Genomic DNA, 12,145 nt, shown 5'->3' with positions numbered 1-12,145 from the left:
CCCTTCAGCCATACCCTTTCACGACAGTACTGAAACCTTCTTTACTGAAATATTGACCCTTAAGCAGTTTAAAAGGTATCATACACTTTAGATAACCGCACGTCTTTTTACCTGTACGTACATCAAAATTGTGATATTTTATAAATATCCAATGAATGCAGCTGTTTAAAACGAGGCCGTTATTGTTTACCGTTTTTTAAAACTTATTGAGCGAAAGGCCAGACGTATGTACAGTGGTTTAAACAACGGGCCCATCGACTCTATAGATATTATGACTATCGCCTAGAGTTTTTGTATTACGATACAGTACAGATCTTTAGCCTCACAAGGTGGACCCCATCACATGGCATCAGTGGACGTTTAACCGGTAACTTACACCACTTCCAGTTACCGAAAATCTCCCAAAACATGATAGAAACTTGTATATGAGCTAATACTTACACGCAAATATTTTGTCCACCTAACTGCCATCGATTTGAAAAACTGATTGCTTACTTACAAAGCGTCTAAGCATTCTGTCTAAACATCATTTGCTCAGTTGAAATAATAAATATTTAAGACAATGTTTAATCTATTTAGAAAATGTTTATCTTTCTTTTTTTTCCCTTTTTTTTAAAAGCAGCGGCAATCACAAGTTAACTTGGCTTGGACAAAATGCATTACTTCCCCTATGTTAAATATTTTAATTTAAAAAAACTAACGAGGGAGACAACTTTTAGCAATGGCTTGTAAGAAATATATGCATATCTGTTTAATATAGCAGTCAATAAACATTTACAAGTAGTGTACAAAATCATTACATCTTTTACATTTTTAATGAAACTTTTATTACTTTTTTAATGTTTTACATATGTAATATAACTAATCGTTACATTATAAATTACAAACACTAGATCATTTTTTTTTTTAAATACTAATGATACTTTGTGCACTTCACTCTAAATTCTGGGTCCTAAATCGTATTAATAAGCTATTTCTGGCTCCCTTAAAAAAGGGAAATTAAACTATAGTTAATGTATTTTAAAGTGGACGACAGACCAACAATCCAATGTCCAGTTGTCCCCTTTGTTAACTTTCAAAACGGCGAAGGCTTGTTCTGGTTGGCCTAAAGAAAATATTATTTCCACTAATATGTTTTTTTAAGTGTCGTCTGTGTCCACTGTGTTAGCGTTAGAAAGTTGTATGATGATACACAGGTTGGATTGTTTCCCCTCTTGTTGAGGGATTTATAGAGCGCATTTATTCAGTTAAAACGGTACATGCTACTGCTGGTCTAGATGAAAACGTAGTTAGAACCACTGAACAAGATGTGAGAAAGGATGAAGAATGTGTAACAATTAGTGGACAGCAATGGCGTCGTTAAAACCACTAACAATCTTTATATTAAAATGGTAATTAACCTGATAAATTATCTGGTTTTTCAAATTGTATTATGTACGGACAGGTAAAGTAATCAAATGATTCCACGTTTAAAACATAGTCAGCTGTATAGACTATGTAGTACAACATTAGGCAATAGGCAAGCTATCTGCATAGATTAGGTAGTACAACATTAGGCAATATGTAAGTCATCTGTATAGATTAGGTACAACATTAGGCAATAGACAAGTCATCTGTATAGATTAGGTAGTACAACATTAGGAAATAATCAAGTCATCTGTATAAATTAGGTAGAACTTTAGGCAATAGACAAATCATCTGTATAGATTAGGTAGTACAACATTAGGCAATAATCAAGTCATCTGTATAGATAAGGTACACCGACATTAGGCAACAATCAAGGTAGTACAACATTAGGCAATAGGCAACCCATCTGTATATTTTAGGTAGTACTACATTAGCCAATAGGCAATTCATCTGTATATATTAGGTAATACAACATTAGGCAATAGGCAAGTCATATGTATAGATTAGGTAGGACAACTTTTGGCAATGGCAAGTAATTTGTATAGATTAGGTAGTACAACATTAGGCAAGAGGTAAGCCACCTGTATTGATTAGGTTGTACAACATTAGGCAATGTGCAAGTCATCTGTTTGCAACACACCAGTAACAAGCAATTCGTTTTATTCTACAATAATAGCTTCAGTTTCACTGTTATGTCTCTCTGTCTCACTGGCACTCTGTCTATCTGTTATTCAGGAAGAAAATAGAGAAACACGAGCACATTTAAAAACTTTCAGCGTCAAACGGAAAACAAAATGTGACGTGAAAGGAACATACAGGAAATATTCTAAGGACGGAAAAGTACACACAATACTAATAACGTCATCGATACTTGATAATAAAGACACAAGCATTACTACCTAATTAATTTCTCTAATCTTAAATACGTCTCTGCCTGCAGAGTTTCTTTCATGCATCTTTTCTTTTTCAATGTAGTTGGCGTACAAAGTGATAGTTTTTTCAGCACTATGCCCAGCCACCGTATTAGTCGTTAGGGTAGCTCAGAGTTCGGTAACCTTTTGAGACAAAATTTACCAGTTTTTAAAGAGCCACCAACATTTTTTTCCAATATTTAGGATTAGGTTTTTATAAATTTAAATAGCTTTAAATATGGAATAATTATATTTATTCATATATTATTTTTAAATACACATGTTTCGCACAAAACATATTACTGTATTTTAGCTAGCGTTAATAGAATAATAAAATTAGTAATCATATAATATAACTATAATCATTGAATATTTCTATTAGTTACATCAATGGAAGCATTGACCTTGCATGCCATTTGAAAGTTTGTTTAAATCTGGTTAATAACTTCTTGTTTTAAGTTTCAAGCACGCCTCGAGATTTTTATTTGTTAGTTAGCTTCTTACTTAACTTTTTTTATTATATTCATGTAAGAGAACTCTTGCTTGCACGAATATGTTGACCTCCAGATGTCAACTTCCCCACGTTACTGTACAATCCTGCAAATCTATTCCATGCGTCATGTATGAGTGACTCAACTCGCGGCATTTCTTTTAGAGCTGTCCAGTTGTGCAACGTAACGTGTATGTTTTACTGAACCTCGAACTATTTTTACTTGTTCTTGAGTTCTGTGAATTTTCTGCTCCACGAATGAGTCGTTTTCAAATCCAGCAATTGCATTTTTAAAGCGAACCAGCATCAATTCCAATTAGCTCAAAGTTAATTTCATTTGTTTTTGTGTTGAGAGAGTCTACTATGCATGTCAGAGTACTTGCATTTGTTTTGAATTGCCTAAATCTCTCAGTGAATCCATCTTTCGTTTTATTTGTTGTAATGCTGAAGCAACTCATGCTAATAGTTGCATTGATTTCTAAATTATTTTTTTCATATTTTTCGAAATCAAGTAATTTACAGCTCTTCGTATCTTCAACAAAAATTAAAAAAAAATGATTTTTTTTTTAAACATCCACTTCTCAAGCAAAGCATAGTCAAGGTTAAGGAACTCCTTGGCAAAAAGAAGGAAGAACTCCTGATACAGCTTGATGAGCTAAAAAATGCAGTTTTTCCTTGCAGTTTTACATTTAGCTCATTTAGTTTTAGTTTGTGATATCCACCATGACGTTAAACGTTTCTATTCGTGATGAACAGTTTAATTGGAAGTACATTGAAAATAGTACCTAAATATTCTTATAGAATAGCGAGTGTTTATTGTGTATGTTTATTATTATATAATTCATTACCGAGTGTTGCAGAACAATATTTTTATGAGTTTTGAAAATAAAATATAACAATTATTAATATTTGTGCATGGAGCCAAAGAGCCGCATCTTGACATTAAAGGAGCCGAAGGATGCCGACCCATGGGGTAGCTCAGGGGTCGGCAACCTGCGGCTCGCGAGCAGCATGCGGCTCTTTTGACGTCCAGATGCGGCTCTCCAGCTCCTTGCACAAATATTAATAGTTATATAATTTCATTTTTACTGGACGGTGGGGTACGACTTCACCCTGCGTTCAGTGATATGGAAGATAAGCCTGGTGAGAACCAAAGTATTTAGAAGCGAACGATGCAAGTTATTCAAACCGATATCCAAGCCAGTTAGTCGGAGTTTGCCGTGTTGAGGCCTGACTGGCTAATGGGAGACACCTCCTGAGCCGGTGATATCCGTAAAGAAAAAATAAAATAAAAATAAACAGCTTCTAAAGTGGATTGAGATAGTCCTAGAATAATATTATTTGATTACTAATTTTACTATTCTGGCGAAACATGTCTATGGTTTTATATGAATACATATTATTTCATATTTAAAGCTATTTATTTTAAATAACAAATCAACTTTAATTACCTGATCCTGATCAAATACCGAATATGGAACTAAAAATGTTGTGGCTCTTTAAAAACTGGGAAAGTTTGTAAATTGTAACTTTTGGCTCTTGCGTATCAAAGGGTTGCCGACCCCTGGGGTAGCTGGATATAGAGGATGGCTGCAATAAATAAGGACAGTCCGACACTCGTCAATGATTAGACATTTATAATATTTTATTTTTACCCTCTTATAAGGGTGCCAGAAATTGTCCTAAGGTGTCATACGGAACGCGGTTCAACTTAGAGGAATAATTTTATATATAATACATTTTATAATATTTGTAGTATTTATAGTATTATTTTGTGTTATCATTATTTACTTAACTCATGCAATATGTTAAGTAGATAAGCAAAAAGTAAAAAAAAGTTTAGTTTTTATAGCTGTAAGTAAAAATGATATTTATATTGAGTTTTGTTTATTAATTAAATATTTATTTTTTTGTGGTAAACATACGCCATGGATTGTCCCCCTTTCAAACTTCTATTCGTATTTACATAAGGGAAGTAACACTTTTTCTCCAGGCCAGACCAACTTGTATTAGCCGCCGCTTTAAAAAAAAATGCCAAAAGATGAACAAAGTGTTAACAGATGAACAAAGTGTAAACAAATAAAGCATTGTCTTAAATATACTCTATCTCAACTGAACAATGGTTGTTTAGACTGAATGCTTAAGCGCTTAGTAAGTAAGCTGCGAGTTTAAAGATCAACTTATGTGAGGTAACATGCCCTAGAGTCCACTGCCCTATTGACCACACTATGTTACCTATATGTACCCTTCCTTCCTTTGTCCGAACTGCAAACAATAATCTTGACAATGTGTACTCAATTATCTACTTGACAGCTCAATATTCACAAAACACGATTATTGATCACACGATTACTCAAAAACTCTATTCAACTACCTTAGTCGATCGACCTAAACTATCAGCTACAATTAAGCATCTCTCGGTAACGTTTAAAACTATTTTTATTTTAATTATAATGAATATTTGCTGTTACGGATCTTATAATTTACAAAATTCATAGAGTAAAATTATAGCTATCAAACAATATATAACCTGGGACTAACTGGTGTTAAAAAAAATAAACATTCAAGAACACTTTAACATGTAAACTGAGCCTATCCGTATATTGGATCGACTTCCTTTGAAGAAGGCCACTTTGGTTTTACACAACCCCTTGTGATTTTAACTAACAAACTTTTCTTTCATCCTCAATTTGACTTCTTCAGACTTGCGGTCAAAGGGAAACAAATGTGGATATACCACGAAAGTCAAAAAAATATTGTTTCTCTCCCTTTACTGATGTAAACAATTCATCTCCCAATGCATTATTGAATGTACATTGTATAAGATAACTCCATCTAATCACATATTTATTGTATTAATTGCTTTAATTATTCACACATTAGACACTTTTATTATTATTATTTTACGCTTCAACAAATAAAAAAAAAACCGGGAGTGATATCCCCTAAACTTTCTCGAATATTCTTATATGAAACAACAGGGGATGGCAACTCAGGATATAGACATGATTTTTAATCCATTTTAAATACTTAAACGTTTTAAAATAGAATAGAATCTCGTAGCAAAAAGAATTGCACACCAAGTGAACGCCAAATAAAATGTGGATAATAGTGCGGAATATTATTAGTCCTTTATAAATTTACATTTGTTTTTTGAGAAATCGGAAATAGCAAAAATTACTACTTCCGTTCAACAGAAATTACTCAACATTTAACAGAAGGCAGAGAATTAGATCTTTTACTTACATGTGAAATTTCATTTATCTATCTGAAATAGTACTCAAGTTATATGCTTTTGAAAAATTGAAAGTAGAAAAATTTCCACTCGGAAATCGCTCAAAAGTTGATAAGGATCTACGATTTTGATATAATACTTATATATGAAATTTCATCAACCTAGCTGTAACGGTACTCAAGTTATCATGTTTACACACACACATACACACATACACACATACACACACAGACAAACGGACAAGATTGCAAAACTAAAATATCGTTGAGGACTTTTTTTAGTACTATTAATGGACTCTCAGGAAACATGTATGAAATCGTATTGATTATATCATAAATTGAAATCAAATAACAATCAATCATTTTTATTTTAAAATCTATATATTATGGTTAGCCCCCCCCCCCCCCCCTCCGCCCCCTCTGAGATCAAAGCTCCGCTGTGGTCAAAGACCCGCTGTAGTCAAAACCCATATGGTCAAAGCCCATCTGTGGTCAAAGCCCTGCTTTGGACAAAGCCCCTATAGTCAAACCCCATATGGTCAAAGCTCCGCTGTGGTCAAACCCCCTGTGGTCAAAGCACGTATGACCCAAAGTTGTTCTCAGTCATGAGTCTATGAAACCTTCAAAACTAAAACATCATTTGAGTTTGTTTTCGTAGTTGCTTGTCTTTGTGAAATATATTCATTCAGATGATAGCAAAGAAGAGTTGGTATTTTATGAAGATATCGTTTTTTTTTTAACTGGATGATTAAAATACGAAAACGGCTGTGCGGTTTGTACAGATGGTGCACCATCTATATTTAGGTCTAAATTGGGCTTCTAGAAAACAAACCAAGGGGAATCCACTGCATGATTCACCGGCATTCTCTCGCCAGCAAGACTCTTCCGACTCCATTGCTAATAAAAGTCGTAAATATTAAATCTGGAGTCATTAAAGAACAACGCAAAGACATGAATAAAATCACGAGGTTCTGCTTTTCTACACTACAGTTGGCTGGCTGTCTAACGAAATATTGTGAATAGTGTTTTTGAATTGAACAATGAAATCAAGTTGTTCTTAGAAGTCAAAGGAAACAACACCATTTGATAAACTTTAACAACAAAGAGTAGATGGAGAGAGTATCATACATAGCAGATATATTTGAACATCAACATAAGCCTAACCTGAAGCTTCTGGGAAAATAAACGAATAATCTCTTTTATGATAATTTCGGGGCATTTTTATCAAAGCTGCAAAACTGGCGAAGAAAAAATAAATCTTAAAAATATTGTTGTGTTTCAGAAAATCTGCAGCGTGGTAGATGGATATGATTGTGAGATAAATAACAATTTGAAAGAAGCGATTTCTGGGCATCTTGAATCTCTTGTTATTTTCCCTCAGCTGAAAGAAGAAGAAGAATTTGTTCTGCCCAGGATACCCATACTCAGCAGCGAGGGGGGGGGGGGGGGGAAGACATATGTCCCCGGGCGCCGACCTTAAGGGGCGCCAAAATGGGTTGGAAAAATAAATTGAAAGGTTGAGGGGGCTGCAAATCGAAAGTTTGAGAGGAGGGTTCCAAATCGAAATCTTGAAGGGGGTGCAAATCGAAAAGTTTGTCCCCGGGCGCCGGGAAGGGTCGCTACGCCTCTGCCCATACTCTGCTCCCATTGATGTTGCCAGCATCCTAATATATAAATCCCCACGTTCGCACATCTCTCTCTCTCTTTCTCTCTCTCTCTGTCTGTCCGCAAAATATTTTCGCCGGACATCACGTCAGAATCGGCAGCGATATATGAAGAACTTTTTACGGACTTTTATTGAAAATAATATGTTAGATGTTTTAAATGTATAACCACAATTTTAGTTAAAGAAAAAAAAATAAAAATTAAAGGCGTATTCGAATGTAGAGAAACAGTATTTTTTATGCAACCCGAAAAGCATCAATATATGTGAAAAAGAACGCATAAAACTGTGACGTCACTATTGCTTATACATTAACTAATGACGTCATCTGCCGTGTTTAGAATGAAAAGAAATGAACTATTTCATTCAAATTTGATTTAGATCTACGTACACTATGAAATGTATACAATACAATTTTTCAACCCTAAACTCATAAAATTTATTTTATGTATTTGGATTCTAGATCTAGAGATTCTAGATCTAGACTAAATCTAAATCTTAATCTACGCAATAACTAGATCTAGACGTACACGATAAGATCTAGATTTAGACTTAGACTCTAACTTCTCTAAAATCAATTCCAAAAATAAATTTCTATATTAGGACTAAACTATTTCAAGACTTATTTATTGTATACAAAATCTTTGTTTGGAACTGGCTAATTTGGGATAAAAAATTAATTTGAAAGAATAGGCATATTCGCGTAAGTTAAGATTTTAAAATACGTGTTTCATTCTCCGTGTTTTATAAGGTGCCTAAATAGCGGAGATGTTAGTGTACATTAAACCATGCAGGTTGTGCGGGTTCGAGACACACCAAGTCAACTTGGTTAATGTTTTTTTTTTATTATGCTCGGGCTAAACTTAAAAAAAAAAAAATTCTTTTAGGAATCTTTTGGTGTCCGATAGGGCACTTCCCGGCGCCGCAGGCGCTTCAAATTTGGCATGATCTTGCCTTGGTGCGACAGAACACGGGGGCCGGTTGGCCGAAAAGTCTACGATGAGGGGGGTCAAAACTGACCTCGACTGACCGGTACCTTATATGAGCTATAAATCGAAAAAAAAATGTCCACGGAGGAACCTCTTCATAACTCCCTGAGGTCGTAGACCAACCCTCGGGCGAATAAATTAAGCATTCAAATTCTCAATGTTTTCGAAAGCCTAAGCGAAGCTGGGCAGCATGCCTAGTTCCCGATAAATTACAAAGATGAATTCTTGAATTTGCGGAATGATTCCGCATCAGATGACAAAATGCTCACACAATGTTGTTGTAGTCTGCAAGATTCATACCCAAAGGTGAAATTGATTGCCTTTCGAGTTTTAGTTCAATGTTGTGTTTACATATTTCTGCGATAGTGGATTTTCAACACTTCTCCAATTAAAAACAAAACAAAGAAATAAATTAAATAATGATAATGACATGAGGTTGGCGTTAACAAAAACTAAACCTCGGATGTTTAGTAAATTGCATGCATTTTTACTCTTCGTATTAAAACAGTGAAAAAGAATAATCCATATTGAAAGTCTACTATGTTTACGCATGTTATTAAAGCCAGAAGTTGACAAAGCCAACAGTAAAATGTTGCATTAAATCTATAAATGGGAAAATGATTTGATAAAGAAATAAATTTAGGAGCCTCCTGGTAAAGTTCAACCCAAACTACAACAACCCGCTACAACCCGTTCTCAGAGGTCACAACATCGTGGCCCATAGGTTGAGATCTATACTGTTCTTGGCCACCCATGTTGTGTCCCATGTTGTGTTTGGGCCATCTGTCGAGTCATACATGTCAAGTGGCTAGTGAACAAAACTAAAATATTTAAATTGTTGAACGTCAATAATAGTGATGTGCTAATCTTTAGTCAGTGATTAACACAGAAAGTTCTATCAATGTTTACTCGAATATCAGCTCAATCCTTCTAGAAGTCATCCTCCCCAACAATTTGTGAGTTTTCAATTTTAGCTAAATGCATTTTGGAACTTCAATTAAAATCTACGTGTATATGTTGTTTTTTTTTGTTGTTTTTTTTGCTTATGCGATCCACCCACCCCCACCTCCAAGCGTGTAACGCTACAATGTCTGGTTATATTTAATTTGACAATAAGATATTTGTTTGTGAACTTTATTTAATTAAAAAATTGCAAGAAATATTGGGAAAAGTAAAGTAAGCGTTTAAAAAAAATTGATATTTCAAAAAAGTTCAAAGCTAATTAGAACGCAGTACACATTTCATTTTTTTATGTTTCAAAATTTTAATTTACAAAATTTTATATAAATCACAATTTCGTGCAGTAATATCGATTGTTTCGACCTTTATCTGATATATCGTTTTCAATCAAAATAAACATTTACTTTATTAAAAAATAATTACACGAAAATGCCATATTTAATATTAATTCTGTATCCCTTACTGAAGGGACACAATTTTTAAATACAAGGGGAATAACTTAACAAAATAGCTCACACAAAAACGAATCGAACTACCCACAACAAAATGCACCATGTTTATTACTGTTTTACTTATAAGATGTATTCAATTATTCTGTAGGCAAAAAGTTGTGTATTAGTTATGGATAAAATAAAATACAACGTGTACCATATTTTCACTTATAATTAATAAACATTAGCTATATTTTAAGAATACTTATTTAATTAGTGTTAAAATTTGTTCAAACACATCATCGATATACCATTTGATGTTTATTTCTGGATCCCTTACGTAAGGGACAAATTAAAATAAAATAATCGGCATCGTTGGGTTTGGTGTGGAAAACACACCATTAAACATTATATTTGTTTTATTAAGCTTGATCAAAAATATTAAAACAAAGTGTACACTTGTATATTTTGGGTATTTATGTCGACTTCAGCATTTTTCTGACATTATCTTTTAGAAACGGTATTTGCTCTTGTCTTTCTTCTTTATGAATTTTACAACATTTTTTGCGGTAACCAACACGAAACTAGTTTTAACAATAGACTTTAATGAGTCAAAAAAATCTTCTATTTTAAAAAAAAAAATTGGCATTTTACAATAATTGCTCTTTTCAAAATGTCTGGTATGTATATTTTATATATCATTTTTTTTAATTTCGATTTGGGAAGGGAAATTTCTTTTCCTCTCCCCCCCCCCCCCACCCCCTTACAACTTCGCCCCCCCCCCCCCCCCCCCCCCAACTCAACATGTTTATTGCAAGAAGGTGATAACATACTACTAGCTATTCTTTAATTAAATTAAAAACAAAATCAATAAATTATAGACATTATGTTAGATATATGTACTCCACACAAACTGTTTAAAGCAATTAAAGCTCTATAAACTGTGGCGCTGTTATCGAATCTGCGGAAATAACAGATTTTAAACAAAATCTGAATATTTTCTTTGGTTATTTCCCTTTTATCTGAAAATTGTTACAGCATGCAGTTTTAACCTTTTATCCATTAGTCTCTACGCCTTTCTTATTGATGGAATAAAGAACAAAAGTAAAATTGCTGTTCGTTGCAGATTCAAGAATAAAATAATACATTTGTGTTGTAACTTGTAGGCTGCTAGTAAAAATTTAGTCTTATTTTTGCTTAAATCATTTGTTATTTAACTCACTAAATATAAATAACTAACCTAATCATAAACGAAATTATTAAAACGTCACTATATTCAGATTTTTTAAGGATATTAAATAACTATAAATAACTTGGTGAAAAAAAACTATTTTAAAAAATAAAGCAATCCAAAAGTAAACCAAAGTAGTACTGAAAAAAATTACTATTCTAGTTACAAGTTAAAAAAACGATAAAATTGTTTGAATGAGATTAGCGAATGAATCAATGACAACCAGCTGTTTCTGTGTACTTAACACATAGCTCATACTACACATACGTGGGGAGTGTTAAGGTTTTAGTTTTACTTTATCATATAACATCTACATAAAACAAAATCTGAGTTTTTAAAAAAGCAATATAGAGGATTATCCTTAAATTTTACTTTAAATATTCAACAACAAATTCGATTAAAGTTCAGGTTTAATTAAATCTGCATTTTATTTTGGTAAATTTTCAACTAAATCAAATGAACAATTTTTGTATACGGTATTAGTGTACAAACGAAATTTAAGAATACAGATAACAAACTGAATACAAGCCTCCATACCTCAGTGGCTAGAGCACTAGTCTTGTAAACCAGGGGTCGTGAGTTCAATCCTCACTGGGGGCTGTATTTTGTTTCTTTTTGTTTCTCCTACGAATCTGATATTTAAATGTTGATCATTAATCACATACTCTCGCTAAAGTACAATCTAACAATACCTTGTAAATAGCGCGTTTAATACAAATAAAAAAAAAATGCTATGCGTTGCATGCATTATATCGTATAGGTAATAAATTGGGTTCTATTAAATTTAAATAGGCCTATTGTTATAATTTTTTTTCATTAATGGCGAACT

General features: G+C 33.2%; 1 non-coding gene across 1 annotated transcript; it reads left to right on the top strand.

Annotated features, from left to right (window-relative positions):
- Positions 1-11,843: 11,843 nt before the first annotated feature.
- On the top strand, positions 11,844-11,916 carry Trnat-ugu (transfer RNA threonine (anticodon UGU)). The gene has a single exon. It is a non-coding gene; the product is annotated as a tRNA-Thr (tRNA).
- Positions 11,917-12,145: the final 229 nt, after the last annotated feature.

This window comes from Physella acuta, unplaced genomic scaffold (genome assembly GCF_028476545.2).
Source record: "Physella acuta isolate Inbredline_101_S28 unplaced genomic scaffold, ASM2847654v3 ptg001397l, whole genome shotgun sequence".
Lineage (NCBI taxonomy): Eukaryota > Metazoa > Mollusca > Gastropoda > Physidae > Physella > Physella acuta.
The sequence above is the reverse complement of the archived record's forward strand: the minus strand, read 5'-3'. Positions and strand labels throughout refer to the sequence as shown.